This window comes from Salvelinus fontinalis, chromosome 9, assembly GCF_029448725.1.
Source record: "Salvelinus fontinalis isolate EN_2023a chromosome 9, ASM2944872v1, whole genome shotgun sequence".
Classification (NCBI taxonomy): Eukaryota; Metazoa; Chordata; class Actinopteri; order Salmoniformes; family Salmonidae; genus Salvelinus; species Salvelinus fontinalis.
This window is the reverse complement of record NC_074673.1, coordinates 57,376,685-57,395,077: the sequence shown is the minus strand read 5'-3', so window position 1 is coordinate 57,395,077 and position 18,393 is coordinate 57,376,685. Positions and strand designations below refer to the sequence as shown.

At 43.0% G+C, this 18,393-nt stretch overlaps 1 protein-coding gene across 2 annotated transcripts in view; it reads left to right on the top strand.

The window, feature by feature from the left end:
• The first annotated feature begins 12,051 nt into the window (after positions 1–12,051).
• osbpl5 (oxysterol binding protein-like 5) overlaps positions 12,052–18,393 on the top strand; it is a 114,691-nt gene continuing 108,349 nt past the window's right edge. For both annotated transcript variants that reach the window (XM_055934946.1, XM_055934945.1), the window contains exon 1: positions 12,052–12,512. The gene's annotated coding sequence lies outside the window, so the exon portion shown is untranslated. The remainder of the gene's footprint in view (positions 12,513–18,393) is intronic.

The window sequence follows — 18,393 nt, the reverse complement described above, 5'->3', positions numbered from 1 at the left end:
AAGAGTGTTTTGAATACTGACGTTATGTCACGTTCTGACCTTTATTTCCTTTGTTTTGTCTTTATTTAATATGGTCAGGGCGTGAGTTGGGGTGGGCTGTCTATGTGTGTTTTTCTATGTTGGGGTTTTGAGTTCGGCCTGGTATAATTCTCAATCAGAGGCAGCTGTCAATCGTTGTCCCTGATTGAGAATCATACTTAGGTAGCCTGGGTTTCACTTTTGAGTTGTGGGTGTTTGTCTTCCGTGTCAGTGTTTGTCGCCACACGGTACTGTTTCGTTTGTTCACATCGTTTATTGTTTTGTTTGGTGTTCTGAGTTTAATTGTTACGATTGATGAGGAGAATGGGTGAGGAGTCAGGCGCAGAGAGCAAAGATATGGGGGAAAAAACACACTTTAATGTCCAACCAGAAGAACAACTGGTAACGTCAAAACATAAGCGTTAAATCCACTTGAATACAGTACACAATGGAAAATAAATCCAGACAGTGGAAAACCCCACTAATACGAACAACCTCATACAAAAACAGAAAGACAAGCCCGCACAAACAGAAGCGGGCTAAACGAACTTAAATAGCACCACCCTAACAACCAAACAATGAACAGGTGAAAACAATTAGACAAAACCAAACGAAAAGGGAAAAAGGGATCGGTGGCAGCTAGTAGATCGGCGACGACGACTGCCGAGCGCCACCCGAACAGGAAGGGGAGCCACCTTCGGTAATACTCGTTACATTAATTAAAAACATCATCATGAACATCTACCACGCTGTGCTTTGGTCCTCCTCTCTTTCTCCCGAAGACGATCGTTACACGTTAACCTTTCTGGTTATAGACTTTTTCGGCAAGACATATCTTCCAAAGGTGGGGGAGTGGCAATCTTTACCATGGATCACCTTCAGTGCTCGATTGTCTCCACCAAGTCTGTCCCAAACAATTAGATTTTCTGGTTTTAAGCATTAAACTTTCAAATAGCTCTTTGTTGACTGTTGCTGGGTGCTATCGTCCTCCAACAGCACCGGCCTGTTCCCTACCTGCCCTAAACTCTCTCCTGGCCCCTTACACTAAGTGTGCATTTGTTCTGCTAGGTGACCTAAACTGGGACATGCTTAAACCACCTGACCAAGTCCTAAAGCAATGGGACTCGCTAAATCTTTCTCAGATTATTACCAATCCCACATGGTATGACTCCAAACACCCAGAAAAGGCTTCTCTCCTCGATGTTGTCCTCACAAATAATCCTGATAGGTATCAGTCTGGTGTTTTCTGTAATGACCTGAGTGATCACTGTTTTACAGTCTGTGTTCGTAATGGCTGCTCAGTGAAACGACCTGTCCTGATTTGTCATAGACGCTTGCTAAAAAACTTTAATGAGCAAGCCTTCCTTCATAAACTGGCCTCTGTGAAATGGTATAGAATCAGCTTGATCCCCTCTGTCGAAGACGCTTGGACCTTCTTTTTTGATATTTTCAGTGGTATTGTTAACAAACACGCCCCCGTAAAGAAAATGAGAATTAAAAACAGGTTCGGCCCCTGGTTCGACCGTGATCTTGCGGAGTTACTCCACCTCCAGAATTGCATTTGGCGAAATGCTCGTCACACCCATACTCAAGCTGACTGGCTATCGTTCAGACAAATTAGAAATAAGTGCACTCAGGCTATCTGGAAGGCCAAAGTTAATTAGGAGCAGTTCTCTCTCTGTGGGACTAACCATAAGAAGTTCTGGGAAAATGGTTAAAGACCTAGAGAATAAACCCTCCTCCTCACAGCTGCCCATGTCCCTTAATGTTGATGTGGTGGTTACTGACGAGAAGCACATGGCTGAGCTCTTTAATCACCACTTCAATAAGTCAGGATTCCTATTTGACTCAGCCATGCCTCCTTGCCTGTCCAACATTTCCTCATCTTCCACCCCTTCTAGTGCAACTATCCCTGATGCTACTCCCTCTTTTTGCCCTGCCCCGCTAATAAGTTTCTCCCTGCAGGCAGTCACTACGTCCGAGGTGCTAAAGGAGTTCCTTAAACTTTACCCCCCAAAAACATCTGGGTCAGATGGTTTAGACCCTTTCTTCTTTAAGGTTGCTCCCACTATCATCGCCAAGTCTATCTCCAGCCTTTTTAATTTGTCTCTCCTTTCTGGGGAGGTTCCCATTGCATGGAAGGCAGCCACGGTTCGTCCTTTGTTTAAAGGAGGAGATCAAACTTATCCTAACTGTTATAGGCCTATTTCTATTTTGCCCTGTTTATCAAAAAGTATTGGAAAAACTTGTCAATAATCAACTGACTGGCTTTCTTGATGTCTATAGTATTATCTCTGGTATGCAATCTGGTTTCCACTCAGGTTATGGATGTGTCACTGCTACCTTAAAGGTCCTCAATGATGTCACCATTGCCCTTGATTCTAAGCAATATTGTGCTGCTATTTTTATTGACTGGGCCAAAGCTTTTGATACGGAAGACCATTCCATTCTTGTGGGCCGGCTAAGAAGTATTGGTGTCTCTGAGGGGTCTTTGGCCTGGTTTGCTAACTACCTCTCTCAAAGAGTGCCATGTATGAAGTCAGAAAATATGTTGTCTCAGCCACTGCCTGTCACCAAGGGAGTACCCCAAGGCTTGATCTTAGGCTCTTCTCAATTTACATCAACAACATCGCTCAGGCAGTAGGAAGCTCTCTCATCCATTTATATGCAGATGATAGTCTTATGCTCAGCTGGCCCCTCCCCAGATGTTGTATTAAATGCTCTACAACTAAGCTTTCTTAGTGTCCAACAAGCTTTCTCTAACCTTAACCTTGTTCTGAACACCTACAAAACAAATGTCTTGTGGTTTGGTAAGAAGAATGCCCCTCTTCCCACAGGTGTTATTACTACCTCTGAGGGTTTAGAGCTTGAGGTAGTCACCTCATACAAGTACTTGGGAGATTGGATAGACAGTGCAATGTCCTTCTCTCAGCACATATCAAAGCTGCAGGCTAAAGTTAAATCTAGACTTGGTTTCGTCTGTCCTAATCAGCTGCCAAACTAACTCTGATTCAGATGACTGTCCAACCTATGCTAGATTACAGAGATGTAATTTATAGATTGGCAGGTAAGGGTGCTATCGAGCGGCTAGATGTCCTGTACCATTCGGCCATCAGATTTGCCACCAATGCTCCTTATAGGACACATCACTGCACTCTATACTCCTCTGTAAACTGGTCATGTCTGTATACCCGTCGCAAGACCCACTGGTTGATGCTTATTTATAAAACCCTCTTAGGCCTCACTCCCCCCTATCTGAGATATCTACTGCAGCCCTCATCCTCCACATACAACACCTGTTCTGCCAGTCACATTCTGTTAAAGGTCTCCAAAGCACACACATCCTTGGGTCGCTCCTCTTTACAGTTCGTTGCAGCCAGCGACTGGAACGAGCTGCAACAAACACTCAAACTGGACAGTTTTATCTCTTTATTCAAAGACTCCATCATGGACACTCTTACTGACAGTTGTGGCTGCTTTATGTGATGTATTGTTGTCTCTACCGTCTTTCCCTTTGTGCTGTTGTCTGTGCCCAATAATGTTTGTACCATGTTTTGTGGTGCTACCATGTTGTTATGTTGTGTTGCTACCATGCTGTGTTGTCATGTGTTGCTGCCTTGCTATGTTGTTGTCTTAGGTCTCTCTTTATGTAGTGTTGTGTTGTCTCTCGTTGTGATTTGTGTTTTGTCTTATTTATATTGTATTTATTTTAATCCCAGGCCCCCGTTACCGCAGGAGACCTTTTGACTTTTGTAGGCCATCATTGTAAATAAGAATTTGTTCTTAACTGACTTGCCTGGTTAAATAAAGGTTAAATAATATAAAAAATGTAAATGTAGGAAAGTGCCCATTTGGCAATGTCTGATTGTCTTTATTTACCACGTCAACCACTAATAAGCTGAGCTTCTCAGTAATTTTTTCTATACCTCACATTGTTCACAAAGTCTGTTTTTTTTAACATCCATTGAGAATGATAGTTTCTCAGTATTTGAAAAATCTTTCCAACACTCCCCAGCTCAAAGCAAAGTAAGAGCAAGAGCAAAGTATCATGATCTGATTATCCCATATATCCAGAGGAAACTTAAACAGCTGTCTGAATAGTATAGTTGATACAATGTTGCAAGCTAGCTACAGCTTCTGGCCAGACACAGTTGATGATTTGATAAAATGTTGCACTTCACCAGCAATATCTCAAGTCAAAGGGATTAATATGATTAAAATAACCAACATTTTCTTCAGGATATTTTCTACTGTTCTTATTTGTTGGCTTTAGGCATATGTATTTTACTTAGTTGATGATGGAAGTTATAGCCTTACTGCTGCATTGGCCTATAGGCCAAGCTTCCTACCATCCAGGACCTCTATACCAGGCGGTGTCAGAGGAAGGCCCTAAAAATTGTCAGACTCCAGCCACCCTAGTCATAGACTGTTCTCTTTGCTACCACACGGCAAGCGGTACCGGAGGGCCAAGTCTAGGTACAAAAGGCTTCTTAACAGCTTCTGCCCCCAAGCCATAAAACTCCTGAACAGCTAATCACACGGCTACCCAGACCCCTATTTTATGCTGCTGCTACTCTCTGTTTATTATCTATGCATGGTCACTTTAACTCTACCTACATGTACATATTACCTCAATTACCTCGACTAACCAGTGCCCCTGCACATGGACTCTGTATTGGTACCCCCTGTATATACAGTGGGGAGAACATGTATTTGATACACTGCCGATTTTGCAGGTTTTCCTACTTACAAAGCATGTAGAGGTCTGTAATTTTTATCATAGGTACACTTCAATTGTGAGAGACGGAATCTAAAACAAAAATCCAGAAAATCTACCTCTCCTTAATGCAACCGCTGTGTCAGATTTCAAAAAAACTTTACGGAAAAAGCAAACCATGCAATAATCTGAGACGGAGCTCAGAACAATAGTCAAATTAGCCGCCATGTTGGAGTCAATAGAAACCAGAAATTACATGATAAATATTCCCTTACCTTTGATGATCTTCATCAGAATGCACTCCCAGGAATCCCAGGTCCACAATAAATGCTTGATTTTTTTCGATAATGTCCGTTATTTATGTCCAATTAGCTACTTTGGTTAGCGCGTTTGGTAAACAATTCCAAAGTCACAAAGCGCGTTCGTGACCTGACGAAATGTCCAAAATTTCCGTAACAGTCAGTAGATACATGTCAAGTGATGTATTGAATCAATCTTTCGAATGTTTCTGTACAGCACTTCGAGACATTATCTGATGTACGAAGGGCTATATAAAATAAAATTGATTGATTGATATAACTTGAATAACGTTCCAACCGGAGAATTACATTGACTTCAGATGAGCGATGGAACGGAGGTCCTCCTCATGTGAATGCGCATGGTCAAAGAATGTTCACCTCATGGCAGTGGTGACTCATTCTACTCTCATTTGGCTCCCCTTCACAGTGGAGTCATCAGACAAAGTTCTACAGACTGTTGACATCTAGTGGAAGCCGTAGGAAGTGAATACTCATTCATATCTCGCTGTGATTTCAATGGGATCTTGGTTGAAACTCGACAAGCCTCAGAATTTCCACTTCCTGTTTGGATTTTCTCTCAGGTTTTTGCCTGCCATATGAGTTCTGTTATACTTACAGACATAATTCAAACAGTTTTAGAAACTTCAGAGTGTTTTCTATCCAATACTAATGCATATATTAGTAACTGGGACTGAGAAGCAGGCCATTTACTCTGGGCACCTTTCATCCAAGCTACTCAATACTGCCCCTGCAGCTATAAGAAGTTAACTGCACTGTCCAATTTACAGTAGCTATTACAGTGTAAGAAGAACATGCTATTGTTTGAGGAGCGTGCACAGTTAAGAACTTGAAAATGTATTAATAAACCAATTAGGGGCCTCCCGGGTGGCGCAGTGATCTAGGGCACTGCATCGCAACGCTAGCTGTGCCACCAGAGTCTCTGGGTTCGCGCCCAGGCTCTGTCGCAGCCGGCCGCGACCGGGAGTTTTTTTTATTTTTTATTTATTTAACCTTTATTTAACCAGGTAGGCAAATTGAGAACACGTTCTCATTTACAATTGCGACCTGGCCAAGATAAAGCAAAGCAGTTCGACACATACAACAACACAGAGTTACACATGGAGTAAAAACAAACATATAGTCAATAATACAGTGAAAAAGATAAAAAAAATAAGTCTATATACAATGTGAGCAAGTGAGGTGAGATAAGGGAGGTGAAGGCAAACAGATATATGTATAAATAAATAAAAATATAAAAAGGCCATGGAGGCGAAGTGAGTACAACACAGCAAGTAAAATAAAAACTAAAAAAAACACTGGAATGGTTGGTTTGCATTGGAAGAAAGTGCAAAGTAGAGACAGAAATAATGGGGTGCAAAGGAGCAAAATAAATTAATAAATAAATACAGTAGGTAAAGAGGTAGTTGTTTGGGCTAAATTGTAGATGGGTTATGTACAGGTGCAGTAATCTATGAGCTGCTCTGACAGCTGGTGCTTAAAGCTAGTGAGGGAGATAGGTGTTTCCAGTTTCAGAGATTTTTGTAGTTCGTTCCAGTCATTGGCAGCAGAGAACTGGAAGGAGAGGCGTCCAAAGGAAGAATTGGTTTTGGGGGTGACTAGAGAGATATACCTGCTGGAGCGCGTGCTACGGGTAGGTGCTGCTATGGTGACCAGCGAGCTGAGATAAGGGGGGACTTTACCTAGCAGGGTCTTGTAGATGACCTGGAACCAATGGGTTTGGCGACGAGTATGAAGCGAGGGCCAGCCAACGAGAGTGTACAGGTCGCAGTGGTGGGTAGTATATGGGGCTTTGGTGACAAAACGGATGGCACTGTGATAGACTGCATCCAATTTATTGAGTAGGGTTTTGGAGGCTATTTTGTAAATGACATCACCGAAGTCGAGGATTGGTAGGATGGTCAGTTTTACAAGGGTATGTTTGGCAGCATGAGTAAAGGATGCTTTGTTGCGGAATAGGAAGCCAATTCTAGATTTGACTTTGGATTGGAGATGTTTGATGTGGGTCTGGAAGGAGAGTTTACAGTCTAACCAGACACCTAGGTATTTGTAGTTGTCCACATATTCTAAGTCAGAGCCGTCCAAAGTAGTGATGTTGGACAGGCGGGCCGGAGCAGGCAGCGATCGGTTGAAGAGCATGCATTTGGTTTTACTTGTATTTAAGAGCAGTTGGAGGCCACGGAAGGAGAGTTGTATGGCATTGAAGCTCGCCTGGAGGGTTGTTAACACAGTGTCAAAAGAAGGGCCAGAAGTATACAGAATAGTGTCGTCTGCGTAGAGGTGGATCAGAGAATCACCAGCAGCAAGAGCGACATCATTGATGTAAACAGAGAAGAGAGTCGGTCCAAGAATTGAACCCTGTGGCACCCCCATAGAGACTGCCAGAGGCCCGGACAACAGACCCTCCGATTTGACACACTGAACTCTATCAGAGAAGTAGTTGGTGAACCAGGCGAGGCAATCATTAGAGAAACCAAGGCTGTCGAGTCTGCCAATGAGGATGTGGTGATTGACAGAGTCAAAAGCCTTGGCCAGGTCAATGAATACGGCTGCACAGTATTGTTTCCTATCGATGGCGGTTACGATATCGTTTATGACCTTGAGCGTGGCTGAGGTGCACCCATGACCAGCTCTGAAACCAGATTGCATAGCGGAGAAGGTGTGGTGTGATTCGAAATGGTCGGTAATCTGTTTGTTGACTTGGCTTTCGAAGACCTTAGAAAGGCAGGGTAGGATAGATATAGGTCTGTAGCAGTTAGGGTCAAGGGTGTCCCCCCCTTTGAAGAGGGGGATAACCGCAGCTGCTTTCCAATCTTTGGGTATCTCAGACGACACGAAAGAGAGGTTGAAGAGGCTAGTAATAGGGGTGGCAACAATTTCAGCAGATAGTTTTAGAAAGAAAGGGTCCAGATTATCTAGCCCGGCTGATTTGTAAGGGTCCAGATTTTGCAGCTCATTAAGAACATCAGCTGACTGTATTTGGGAGAAAGAGAAATGGGGAAGGCTTGGGCGAGTAGCAGAGGGGAGGGCAGTGCTGTTGTCCCGGGTAGGGGTAGCCAGGTGGAAAGCATGGCCAGCCGTAGAAAAATGCTTATTGAAATTCTCAATTATAGTGGATTTGTCGGTGGTGACAGTGTTTCCTATCTTCAGGGCGGTTGGAAGCTGGGAGGAGGTGTTCTTATTCTCCATGGACTTTACGGTGTCCCAGAACTTTTTTGAATTTGTGTTGCAGGAAGCAAATTTCTGCTTGAAAAAGCTAGCCTTGGCTGTTCTAACTGCCTGTGTATATTGGTTTCTGGCTTCCCTGAAAAGTTGCATATCACGGGGGCTGTTCGATGCTAATGCAGAACGCCATAGGATGTTTTTCTGTTGGTTAAGGGCAGTCAGGTCAGGAGAGAACCAAGGGCTATATCTGTTCCTGGTTCTAAATTTCTTGAATGGGGCATGCTTATTCAAGATGGTGAGGAAGGCATTTTTTAAAAATGACCAGGCATCCTCTACTGACGGGATGAGATCAATATCCTTCCAGGATACCCCGGCCAGGTCAATTAGGAAGGCCTGCTCGCTGAAGTGTTTCAGGGAGCGTTTGACAGTGATGAGTGGAGGTCGTTTGACCGCTGACCCATTACGGATGCAGGCAATGAGGCAGTGATCGCTGAGATCTTGGTTAAAAACAGCAGAGGTGTATTTGGAGGGCAAGTTTGTTAGGATGATATCTATGAGGGTACCCGTGTTTACGGAATTGGGGTGGTACCTGGTAGGTTCATTAATAATTTGTGTGAGATTGAGGGCATCAAGCTTAGATTGTAGGGTGGCTGGGGTGTTGAGCATGTTCAAATTTAGGTCGCCTAGCAGCACGAGCTCTGAAGATAGATGGGGGGCAATCAGTTCACATATAGTGTCCAGAGCACAGCTGGGGGCAGAGGGTGGTCTATAGCAGGCGGCAACGGTGAGAGACTTGTTTTTAGAGAGGTGGATTTTTAAAAGTAGAAGTTCAAATTGTTTGGGAACAGACCTGGATAGTATAACAGAACTCTGCAGGCAGTCTTTGCAGTAGATTGCAACACCGCCCCCTTTGGCCGTTCTATCTTGTCTGAAAATATTGTAATTGGGGATAAAAATGTCTGAATTTTTGGTGGTCTTTCTAAGCCAGGATTCAGACACGGCTAATACATCCGGGTTGGTAGAGTGTGCTAAAGCAGTGAACAAAACAAACTTAGGGAGGAGGCTCCTAATGTTAACATGCATGAAGCCAAGGCTATTACGGTTACAGAAGTCATCAAAAGAGAGCGCCTGGGGAATAGGAGTGGAGCCAGGTACTGCAGGGCCTGGATTCACCTCTACATCACCAGAGGAACAGAGGAGAAGTAGGATAATAGTACGGCTAAAAGCTATGAGAATTGGTCGCCTAGAGCTACCAGAGCAGAGAGTAAAAGGAAGTTTCTGGGGGCGATAAAATAGTTTAAAGGAATAATGTACAGACAAAGGTATGGTAGGATGTGAATACAGTGGAGGTAAACCTAGGTATTGAGTGATGATGAGAGAGATCTTGTCTCTAGAAACATCATTGAAACCAGGTGATGTCATCGCATATGTGGGTGGTGGAACTGCAGGGTTGGATATGGTATAGAGAGCAGGGCTAGAATCTCTACAGTGAAATAAGCCAATAAACACTAACCAGAACAGCAATGGACAAGGCATATTTACATTAAGGAGAGGCAAGCTTAATCGAGTGATAAATAAGGGTCCAGTGAGTAGAGGTTGGTTGGGGTCGTGGCGATCCAGACAGCTGGCCGGGTATATGGCTATCGGTAGCAGCATAGGATGGAGGTCTGTTTGTAGATACCTCGTGCGTTTCCGTCGGTAGGTTCCGTGTAGTGGGGTTTTGTTCAGATAGCAGCCGATAAGACAGCTAACGATTAGCGGGCCTCAGATGAGCGTTCAGGTAACGCCGGGACGGAGGTGCCGGTTGGATAAATCCCTCGGGCAGATAACGTCGGCAGTCAGTCGTGAAGGCCCGGTGGGGTTCCGTATCTGCAGCAGCAACAAAGAAGCGGGTCCGGATGGTGATGGAACTCCTCAGCTGGCTAGCTCCAGCATGATTTGAGTTAGCTCCGGGGTCGACGTAAGCCAATAGTCACACGGTATGCAGCTAGCTAGCTGCGAAATCAAGGTGCAAAATAGAGGCTGAGGCTGCGGTTGGAATCCGGGGAAACTGAGAGAGAAAAAAGTCCCGGAATGCTCCGGTCCGAGTCGCGTTGCACTAAAGTGCCGGTAGATTATCGAGCTAGAGGAATAGCTGATGACCGCAAAACGTGGGCAGCTGAAACACCAACGCTAGCCAGCAAACCGGCTAATTTCGGGGCAGCTACAGATTAGCTTCTGGCTAGCTATCGGAGTAGCTTCTGGATTAGCTTTCAGGCTAGCTTCTGAATTAGCCCCTGGCTATCTTCCACGATGGATTTTCAGATTGAGGTGAATAGTACTTATTGTAATTGGTGAAGCGGGTTGCAGGAAAGCTTTTGCAGGAAAGCTTTTGTAGTTGAGTTCTTGGATAATAAAATAAATAAAAGATATGTGAAGAAAAGGTGTAAATATATATATATACAGGACACGACACGACAACACGGAAAAATACGTCTGAACTGCTAAGCTACCTTGGTATGAGTTCCGTGGGGCGACGCACAATTGGCCTAGCGTTGTCCGGGTTAGGGAGGGTTTGGCCGGTAGGGATATCCTTGTCTCATCGCGCTCCAGCGACTCCTGTGGCAGGCCGGGCGCAGTGCGCGCTAACCAAGGGGGCCAGGTGCACAGTGTTTCCTCCGACACATTGGTGCGGCTGGCTTCCGGGTTGGAGGCGCGCTGTGTTAAGAAGCAGTGCGACTTGGTTGGGTTGTGCTTCGGAGGACGCATGGCTTTCGACCTTCGTCTCTCCCGAGCCCGTACGGGAGTTGTAGCGATGAGACAAGATAGTAATTACTAGCGATTGGATACCACGGAAATTGGGGAGAAAAGGGGGTAAAATTTAAATAAATAAATAAATACATTATTAAATAAATAAACCATTTAGGCAACCAATTTGGGCAGTCTTGATACAAACATTTTAACAGAAATGCAATAGTTCATTGGATCAGTCAAAAAATTTGCACATACACTGCTGCCATCTAGTGGCAAATCTAAATTGCACCTGGACTGGAATAATACATTGTGGCCTTGCTCTTGCATTTCAAAGATGATGGTACGTTATCTTTTACCATATCTATTGTGTTGTATTCTTCTACAATCTTTTTACATTTCCACAATCTTCAAAGTTGTTCCTTTAAAATGGTATGAAGGATATGCAATTCCTTGCTTCAGGTCCTGAGGTACAGGCAGTTAGATTTGGGTATGTCATTTTAGGCGAAAATTGAAAAAAGGGGCGGATCCTTAATTAAGAAGGAAAGAAGTTCCACAAATGAACTTTTAAGGCGGCACACCTGTTAATTGAAATGCATTCCAGGTGACTACCTCATGAAGCTGGCTGAGAGAATGCCAAGATTGTGCAAAGATGTATGTAATCAAGTCAAAGGGTGGCTACTTTGAAGAATCAAAAATACATTTTGATTTGTGTAACACTTTTTTGGTTACTACATGATTCCATATGTGTTATTTCATCATTTTGATGTCTTTACTATTATTCTACAATCTAGAAAATATAAAAAATAAAGAAAAAGCCTTGAATGAGTAGGTGTGTTCAAACTTTTGACTGGTACTGTAGATAACGATATACATACAGATATTTAGAGAACATTTATCAATTTTAGTCAGTATTCTTGTATTTCCTTGCTCATTTATTGAATAATGCATGGATATATTTATGAATTAATCTATTTATGTGTGTACTTATTTATTTCAAATAATGGCAGGTTTGGTCCTCCATAAAGGTGACGTATCGTTCAATGCATGCCGTCACGCAACGTAGCAAACGTTGAACTGAACAGGGTTGCGTTCAGGACGACAAAACAGTGTGCGACTTTTAACTCAACGGAAACGGTATTGTTCTTAACTGACTGGCTTAGTTAAGTAAATAATAAAATAACAGTATGTTCAAGAACATACAATAAGAACGTTTTGGAGAAACGTGTAGTTCGGCACATCGTTCCACAACGTAGCAAAAATGAAATCGAACTGAACCGGTCACACCCATATTGATGATCAGGCCACAGCCACCAAACCGGAGCTAAGTAATATACCTCAAAGGTTGTTGAAGAACGATGCGCACCTTTTTGGGAAACTTGTCGTTTAGTACAAACCGTCACGTAACGAAGCAAACGTTGAAGTGAACTGAACTAACCCATCAACCACCTCTCTCTGCCATTGCAGTCATATCAACATACAGGAAAATGTCGTGCTGGTGTACCGGTATCCGACTTTGAATGCCAAGTGTGAGAACTCGAATTGCGTGATCGGTGGTGTAACAGGTATGGCTCGTTTGTTTACGATGTTTGTAGCTGTTCTTTTCAGAAAAATCAACATTTGCAGCACATGTCGTTTTTCTCCCAGTAGCTAGCTGTTACATTTGCTAGCTTATCAAGCTAAGGTTACGCCACATTTATAAGGGAGTAGCTATATATCTTTAAGGTCCACGGCACTTCAAAGGGTGCTGAAATAGTTTCAACATGTAACGTTAGCTAGGTAGTTAACGTTAAACTAGCTAACATCTAACGTAGCTAGCTAACATTGTTAACACCAGATTTACAGGTAGCTGCCAAAATAAAGGAAACACCAACATAAAAGTGTTTTAATAGGGAGTTGGGCCAGAACAGCTTCAAGGCACCTTGGAATAGATTATACAAGTGTCTGAATCTCCATTGGAGGTATCCGATACATTCCTTAATTATTGGTGATTTGTTGTTGTGATTGTGTTAAGAAAACGCTGTCTCAGCTCTTGTTCCAGAATCTTCACAAGTGTTCAATTGGGTTGAGATCAGGTGACCGAGACGGCCATGGCAAATGGTTAACGTCGTTCATGCTCATCAAACCAGTCAGTGAGTGACCTGTGGACGGGGGCATTGTCATCCTATGGGGACAGAACTATGGTAGCCAAAATATGGCATGCCCAGCATTTTTATACATGACAAAATTACAAAGCATGATGGATTGGTTAATTGCTTAATAAACGTAGGATCCACACCTGTTTTAAAATATACTTTCCCCCCCTTATTTCCTCAGGCGTTTCCGTTATGTTTGCAGCTAACTGTATATTGAAGATATTAACTAGCTAACTAAATTAGCTACATGGGGATTCAAGTCAAAATAAATGGTAGCTGGCTACAGGGGTTGTGTCATTTATAATGAGAGAACTAATGTTACTGTCCCCACGACAACAAAAAATGCATGTAATTAAATACATGTAATTTTGTCCTTGAAACATTATTTAAGTACTGTAGAATTCAATCCTATGGAAGTATTCAGACCCCTTGACTATTTATCACATTTTGTTACGTTAGACCCTTATTCTAAAACGGATATAAAAAATACATTCCTCATCAATTTACACACAATACCCAATAATGACAAAGTGAAAACAGATTAGTGGACATTTTTGCACATTTATTACAAATTAGAAACGTACCTTATTTACATAAGTATTCAGACCCTTTGCTTTGGGACTCGAAATTGAGCTCAGGTGCGTCCTGTTTCCATTGATCATCCTTGAGATGTTTCTACAACTTGATTGGAGTCCACCTGTGGTAAATTAAAATTGATTGGACATAATTTGGAAAGGCACACACCTGTTTATATAAGGTCCCACAGTTGACAGTGCACGTCAGAGCAAAAACCAAGCCATGAGGTCAAAGGAATTGTCCGTAGAGCTCCGAGACAGGATTGTGTCGGGTCACAGATCTGGGGAAGGGTACCAAAACAGTCCTCCAGCATTGAAGGTCTCCCAAGAACACAGTTGCCTCCATTGTTCTTAAATGGAAGAAGTTTGGAACCACCGAGACTCTTCCTAGAGCTGTCCCCCTGGCCAAACTGAGATGGGCCTTAGTCAGGGAGGTGACTAAGAACCCGATGGTTACTCTGACAGAGCTATAGAGTTCCTCTGTGGAGATGAGAGAACCTTCCAGAAGGACAACCATCTCTGCAGCATTCCACCAATTAGGCCTTTATGGTAGAGTGGTCAGATGGAAGTAAAAGTCACTCCTCAGTAAAAGGCACATGACAGCCCGCTTGGAGTTTGCCAAAAGGCACCTAAAGCCTCTCAGACTATGAGAAACAAGATTCTCTGGTCTGATGAAACTAGGTTTGAACTCTTTTGCCTGAATGCCAAGCATCACATCTGGAGGAAACCTGGCACCATCCCTATTGTGAAACGTGGTGGCAGCGTCATGCTGTGGGGATGTTTTTCAGCGGCAGGGACTGGGATACTAGTCAAGATCGAAGGAAAGATGAATAGAGCAAAGTAGAGAGATCCTTGATGAAAACCTGCTCCAGAGTGATCAGGACCTCAGACTGGGGTGTACTTCCTAGTACATCACTGGGGCCTCTCTTCCTGCCTCTGTTTATTATCCATGCATAGTCACTTGACCTACATTTACATTACATTTAAGTCATTTAGCAGACGCTCTTATCCAGAGCGTCTTACAAATTGGAAAGTTCATACATATTCATCCTGGTCCCCCCGTGCCTCTACTTACATCTACATATTACCTAAATTACCTTGACTAACCGGTGCCCCCGCACATTGACCCTGTACTGGTACCCCATGTATATAGCCTCGCTACTGTTATTTTATTGTTGCTCTTTATTATTAGTTATTTAAATTTTTTCTAGATTTTTTTTACTGCAGTTTGAGTAAATTCTTTCTTAACCAACAATGCAGTTAAGAAAAATGTGTTAATAAGGGCTTGTTAGTTAGCATTTAACTGTAAGGTCTTCACCTGTTGTATTGTGACAAATACACTTTGATTTGATTAGTGGTGGCTATTCAGCAGCCTAGTGGTCTGCGGGTAGAAGCTGCTGGCCAGTCTCAGTTTTTGCCATGATGCTCCTGTACTGCCCGAGTCTGAGTGATTTGAAGCGGGGAGAACAGGGCATGGCTTGGGTGGCAGGCGGTCCCTGATGATCTTCTTGTCCTTCCTGCGACACTTGGTGTTGTAGATGTCCTGTAAGGCAGGCAATGTTCACCCAATGGGGTGTTCGGATGCATTCATCTCCCTTTGAAGAGCCTTGCGGTCCGCGGGGGTGTAGTTGCCGTACCAGGCTATGATGCAGCCCCACAGTATGCTCTCGTTGGTTCTCCCGTAGAACGCATACAAAGCTCTCCCTCGCAAATCTGACCATAACTATATCCTCCTGATTTGCTTACAAGCTAAATCTCAAACAGGAAGTACCAGTGACCTGCTCAAAACAGAAATGGTCCTATGAAGCAGATGCTAAGCTACATGGCTGTTTTGCTATCACAGACTGGAATATGTTCCGGGATTCATCCCATGACATTGAGGACTTTACCACATCAGTCACCGGCTTCATTAATAAGTGCATCGATGACGCAGTGACCGTACGTACATATCCCAACCAGAAGCCGTGAATTACAGGCAACACCCTCACTGAGCTAAAGGCTAGAGCTGCCGCATTCATGGATCGGGACTCTCACCCGGAAGCTTATAAGAAATCCAGCTATGGATATAGATTATTTAATCTGATTTTGAAAATTCTATTTAGCATCAAAGTAGACATGCAAAACTACAAATCCCTGCAAGCACCTGCACGTCATCTCTAGCTGGCACCTTTGCTAACAGGTATAGTGTCAATTTTAAAACTTGCCCAAGACAGTTCACAGAATTGTCCATTTTAAATAAATGTAGCCAATTTGTTAATTACTACATTTTGCTAACATTAGTTAATCCAGAGACGCTTACCTTGGCCTCGTTTCATCAGTATTTTGTGGGTAAATACAGGCGAATATATTGATAATTGACCTTGTCCTCGAGAGAGTTACACGGTAATCAAAATGGCACGCCAGGGTGAGTGTACACGAAACAAGTGTTTCTAAAATCAGTTAAGGTGAAAAATGAATAGTGTAAAATGATTGGAACCATTTCCCAGTTAGACTGCTAGGTTTTATGGGTATTATGACTTGTATTGTGGTGCTTTTTATATGAGGAGATGAAAGGGTTGGAGGAGAATAGCTTTCTCCCTGTGGTGTTTCTGAAATCGATATCTCCTGACCTTTTCACTCAACCCTCAGAAGCTTGGCATTTCAGCTGGATTTAACCCTCAATGGCTTTCAACTTTACAAAGATAGACACATTTTGTTTTTACAATAGGTTAGATAAATATTCATTCATTTAAATCATGTGAGAATGTTTAGCTGAAATGCCAGTACCTGGTTCACTGCAATATTTGGCTCTATTCGAGCACCTCGTCCAGTGCATGTAGCCCTGTCCTTTTAGTGACCATGTCATTTCTCCAGACCATGCGTTCCCTGTTCTCTCTCTTGGCACCATGTTGTATGCTGTACTAATCTCTTGGTTTCGCGGTTTAGCCAGTTTGTGTTTGAGCGGCTATATGTGGAGAGAAATGGGTCGTTGTCGTCATTTGACACACTTTCACCATTTTACAGATTTTGAGCATTGGTGGGAAGTGTCATGGAATATTATGAAATGCGATTATGAAAGAGTTGCGGTTTTAGGCCAATTCTGTCATGGTTTGTCCACTGTTTTTCCACATTGAGCAATCTGAAGATATCCTATTTGTATTCTTTTCTGAATAGTACAGAGTAGTGTTGTCTCACAATACCAGCATTTGGACATCGATACCAGGTTTAGTCTAGTGACACTTGGTACCAAAACAATAACAGGGCAGAAAAAGAAAGCGACGAGACAGACTGGGATGTTGTTTTTAATAAATTATCGCAATTTTTACGAAATAGAAAAACATTCTAAATCCAGAGCAATGCTCAAACCACATCAAGGAACCACTTTGGAGGTCTGAGAAAAATCTAAGAAATGTGTATTTGAGTGTAGCTGTTTAATTCAAGGGCAGACGCAGTGTTTCTGTAGCGTACAGTTGAAGTCGGACGTTTACATATACTTAGGCTGGAGTCATTAAAAGGGGGATGCTTGCAAGCCCAAGAACACCATCCCAACCGTGAAGCACGGGGGTGGCAGCATCATGTTGTGGGGGTGCTTTGCTGCAGGAGGGACTGGTGCGCTTCACAAAATCGATGGCATCATGAGGCAGGAAAATTATGTGGATATATTGAAGCAACATCTCAAGACATCAGTCAGGAAGTTAAAGCTTCGTCGCAAATGGGTCTTTCAAATGGACAATGACCCCAAGCATACTTCCAAAGTTGGGGCAAAATGGCTTAAGGACAACAAAGTCAAGGTATTGGAGTGGCCATCACAAAGCCCTGACCTCAATCCCATAGAAAATTTGTGGTCAGAACTGAAAAAGTGTGTGTGAGCAAGGAAGCCTACAAACCTGACTCAGTTACACCATCTCTGTCAGGAGGAACGGGGCCAAAATTCACCCAACTTATTGTGGGAAGCTTGTGGAAGGCTACCCGAAACGACGTTTGACCCAAGCTAAACAATTTAAAGGCAATGCTACCAAATACTAATTCAGAGCATGTAAACTTCTGACCCACTGGGAATGTGATGAAATAAATAAAATCTGAAATAAATCCTTCCCTCTACTATTATTCTGACATTTCACATTTTTAAAATAAACTGTTGATCCTATCTGACCTAAAACAGGGATTTTTTATTAGGATTAAATGTCAGGAATTGTAAAAAACGGAGTTTAAATGTATTTGACTAAGGTGTATGTAAACTTCCGACTTCAACTGTAGATGTGATGGACTTTTTTAAAAGCCAATGTCCACTGGATTGATGCAAACGCTCATGATTTCTGAAGGTGCGGTAGGCATAGGCTACTTTGTAGTTAACTTTTTAATTGAGACAGTTTTTGGAAAAGCCTTTCCGTTCATCCGAAGACGGTTATAATTAGCATCGCTAATGGTGGACACACTCAGACGGTGGCTTTCCCATGCCATTGCCTTTTCAGAAAGTTGCAGGGAATCACTGATGCATTCTGTTCATGTCTTATGATGGACCATTAATTTGCCCAAGTTTAAGTTCAATACATTTAGTTCATTTCCAAACGTGAGACACATTTGATAGACAAACCAAAAGTAACAATTCTAGTGCTGAACCCTTTTTCATGTTGTAGTCTCGAAAAAGTACCGACGTTTTGGTCTCACGTGCAACCTTTTGTAGAGAGGGTGTGTGGGTATCAGAGGTGTCACACAAAACAGGAACAGCGGAAAGTGCCAGTCAGTGGTGGGTCAGA